Raw genomic sequence first — 4,524 nt, 5'->3', positions numbered from 1 at the left:
CATAATCATATGTATTTTGGGGGTAAGTGTGATATTTTGATATGTACACAATATGTAATGATCAAATCAGGGTAACTGGTATATCCATCACTTCAAACATTTATCTTTATGCTGAGAGCATTCCAGTTATTCTCTTCTAGCCACTTGGAACTACACGATACATTATTTTTAACTGTAGTGACTCTGCTGTTCTATATTGAGCACTAGATCTTACTATTCTAACTCTCTTCACCTCCTCCTTTACTTTCCCCTTTCACATGTGAGTGAGAACACGTAGTATCTGTCTTTCTGTGTCTAGATTATTTCACTTAACATAATGATCTCCACTTTCATTCATGTTGCTGCAAATGGCAGGATTCCATTTTTATGGCAAATAATATTCCATTGTATATATGTACCACATTTTATTTATCCATTTATTTGTGGAAGGACACTTAGATTGATTCTGTAACTTGGCTATTGTGAATAGTGCTATAATATATAAACATGAGAGTGTGGATACCTCTTTGATATACTGATTTCTTTTCTTTTGGATATATACCCAGCAGTGGGATTGCTGGGTCATATGGTAGTTTTGTTTTAGTTTTTGAGGAATCTCTATTGTGTCCTCCATAGTGGCTGTACTAAATTACATTCCCACAACTGTGTATAATGTTCCTCTTTCTCCACATCATCGTCAGAATTTGTTATTTCTTGTCTTTTTGAGACCCTGTCTCTAAAAGTAGCCAGGTGTTGTGGCAGGCACCTGTAGTCCTTGGGAGGCTGAGGCAAGAGGATTGCTTAAGCCCAAGAGTTTGAGGTTGCTATGAACTATGATGCCACAGCACTCTACTGAGGGCAACAGAGTGAGACTGTGTCTCAAACAACAACAACAACAAAACAGTATTAATTCTTCCAATTAATGGAAGAGCGTGGACTATCTATTTTTTTGTGGCCTCTTTCTTTCATCAACGTTTTATAATTTTCCTTATGTAGATCTTTCAGTTCTTCAGTTAAGATGATTCCTAGGTTATTGTATACTTTTTGTAGCTTTTGTAAATGGGATTGCTTTCTTGATTTCTTTTTTAGATTGTTTGCTGTTAGTGTATATAAATGCTACTTATTTTTATATGCTGACTTGGTATCCTGAAACTTTACTGAATCTTTTTTATTAATCTAAGTTTTTTGGTGGCATCTTTAGGTTTTCCTAAGTATAAGATTATGTCATCTGAGAACAAGGGCTAATTTGACTTCTTTAATGTGGATGGCTTTTATTTCTTTCTCTTGCCTAATTGCTTTGGCCAGGATTTCTAGTACTAAAGTGTACATCCTTGTCTTGTTCCAGATCTTAGAGAAAAGGCCTTCAGTTTTTCTCTGTTCGATATGATGTTAGTTGTCAGTTTATCATATGTGGCCTTTATTATTTTGAGGTATGTTCCTTCTATATCCAGTCTGATGAGGGTTTTTTATTAAGGGATGTTGAATCAAGTGGGCTTTTTGGCATCTATTGAAATGGTCATTTGGGTTTTGCCCTTGGTTCTGTAAATGTGATGTACATGTATCACACTGATTGATTTATGTATGTTGAACCATGCTGGTATCTCTGGGATGAATCCCAGTCAGTCATGGTGAATAATGTTTTTAATATATTTTTTAATTTGTTGCTGCATTTTGTTGAGAATTTGTGGGTATATTTTTATTAATAATATTGGTCTATTGATCTGTGTTTTTCTTTTTTTTTTTTCCATTGTGTCCTTTTAATAGCAAGGTAATGCTAGCCTGGTAGAACACGTTTGGAAGTATTCCTGTCTCTTCAATTTTTTTTTGAAGAGTTTGAGTAGAATTGGCATTGTTTTTTCAATGTTTGGTAGAATTAAGCAGTGAAGACTTCAGTTTTGTGACTTTACTTTGATGGGAGACATTTTAATTCTGGCTCTGATCTCATTACTTGTTACTTATTGAGATTTTCATGGTTTAATTTTGACTATTAAACTATTCTTCATGGTTTAATTTTGGTAGGATGTGTGCATCCAGGAATTTATCCATTTCTTTTGGATTTTTATTTTGTTGGTATATAATTGTTCATAATCGCCTCTAATGATCCTTTGTATGTCTGTAGTCTCAGTTATGTATCTTTTTTCATTTCTGATTTTATTTATGTCTTCTCTTTTTTCTCAATATAGTTAAAAGTTTGTCAATTTTGTTTATCTTTTCAAAAAACAAAATTTTCATTTTGATGATCTTTTGTATTTTTTGGGTCTCAATTCCATGTATTTTTTGCAGAGATTTTTTATTATTTCTTTCATTCTAGTAATTTTGGGTTTGATTTTTTTCTTGCTTTTCTAGTTCCTTAAGTTATATCATAAGTTGTTAACTTGAAGACTTTCTACTTTTTTGATATAGATGTTTATTGCTATAAACCTTCCTCTTAGTACTGATTTTTCCATATCCCATATATTTTGGCATGTTGTATATCTATTTTCATTCATTTCAAGACATTTTAAATTTCTTCCTTAATTTCTTAATTAGCTCACTGATATTTTAAGAGGACTTTGTTTAATTTCTTTCTATTTGTATAGTTTTTAAAGTTTCTCTTATTATTGATTTATGGTTTTAGTCCATTGTGGTCAGAAAACATTTTTTTATTATTTTTATTAAATCATAACTTTGTACATTGATGCATTTATGGGGTTCAGGATACTGCTTCAATATACAATGTGAAATGCTTACATTGAACTAAGTAACACATGCATCACAATTATACTCATTTCTTAAGAAAACATACTTAATAGGGTTTTAGGTTTTTTGAATTTCTTGAGGCTTGTTTTGTGGCCTAACATACGTTCTATCCTGGAGGATGTTCCATGTGATGATGAGAACAAGGTGTATTCTGCAGCAATTGAATGCAATGTTCTGCAAATGTTAGTTAGGTCCATTTTGTGCAGAAGTGTCTAATTTTTTTTTTTTCTGCTGCACATTGGAAGAAGAAGAGTTGTCCTGGGCCACATATTAAATACACAAACACTAACAAAAGTTGGTGAGCAAAAAAAGAAAGGCCCATGCATAAGCTTTGCAACATCTGACACCACAGATAAGCAAAACAGGCCTCAAATAACCTGCATGCACACTGAGGACTTCAGATTGGACACCCCTCTGTAAAGGGTGTCTAACTTCAATATTTCTTTGTTGATTTTCTGTCTGGATAATTTGTCCATTACTAAGAGTGGGACATTGAAGTCCCTTCCTGTACTTGTATTATAATGTATCTATCCCTTTATTTAATATAAGTTGTTATATCTATATGATGTTATATCTATACAGATCTATTAATGTTATATAGTATTTGGATGCACTGGTGTGGGGTGTATATATAATTGTTACATCCTCTTGCTAAGTTGACTCTTTTATCATTATACAATGACCTTCTTTGTTTCTTTTTACTGTCTTTGACTTGAAGTCTATTTTATCACAAGTAAATATAGCCTACTTCTGCTCTTCCGTGGTTTCTGTTTGTATGGAATATTTTTGTCCATCCCTTCACTTTTACTATGTGGTATCTTTACAAGTGAAGTGAGTTTCTTGTAGCAGAATATAGGTCTTATTTTATAAATCCATTTAGCCACTCTATGTGTTTTCATTGGAGAATTTAGTCCATTAACATTAGATGCTATTATTGATAGATAAGGGCCTGCTACTGTCGTTTTGTTACTTGTTTCCTGGTAGTTTGTAAGTTGTCTCTTCCTTTCTGGCTGTCTTCCTTTGTGGTTAGGTAATTTTCTCTGGTAGTGTGTTTTAATTCATTGATTTTTATTTTTAGTGTATCTATTATAGGTTTTTGCTTTGTGGTTACCATAAGGCTTACAAAAAGCATCATATAGATATAACAACTTATGTTAAATAAATAACAACTTAATTTGATTACAGAGGTAAGATAAAAACAAAGGAAAAGCTAAAAAAATCTCTACACTTTAACTCTATCCCTTTCCTTTTTTTTTTTTTTGGGTTAAGGATGAGGCCTTGCTATGTGGCCCCAGACTAGTCTTGAACTCCTGGGCTCAAGTGATCCTTCTGTCTCAGCCTCCCAAATAACTGGGATTATAGTTATATACCACTGAGCCTAGCTCTCCACTACATTTTGACTTTTGTTGTCTCAATTTATATCTTTTTATATTGTCTGTCTTTTAACAGGTTGCTGTAGTTATTATTATTTTTGATAGTTTTGTCTTTTAGTCTTCATACTTTTTCACAATCTTCTTTATAGATATATAAATAGATTACAAACCACAATTACAGTATTAGATTATTTTGAATTTGTTGGTTTACTTACTTTTATCAGTGAATTTTATGCCTTTATTTGTTTTCTTTTTGTATGCTAGTATACTTTTCTTTTGGATTGAAGAACTCCTGAAGAACTCCCTTTAGCAATTCCTATAAGATGGGTACAGTTGTGATGAATGTCCTCAGTTTTCGTTTGTTTGGATAAGACTTGATCCTTCCATGTTTGAAGGAAAGCTTTGCTGGGTATCTATTCTTAGTTTTTTTTTT

This window comes from Otolemur garnettii, unplaced genomic scaffold, assembly GCF_000181295.1.
Source record: "Otolemur garnettii isolate 467f Iridium unplaced genomic scaffold, OtoGar3 scaffold00086, whole genome shotgun sequence".
In the NCBI taxonomy this organism is placed as follows: Eukaryota; Metazoa; Chordata; class Mammalia; order Primates; family Galagidae; genus Otolemur; species Otolemur garnettii.
The sequence above is the reverse complement of the archived record's forward strand: the minus strand, read 5'-3'. Positions refer to the sequence as shown.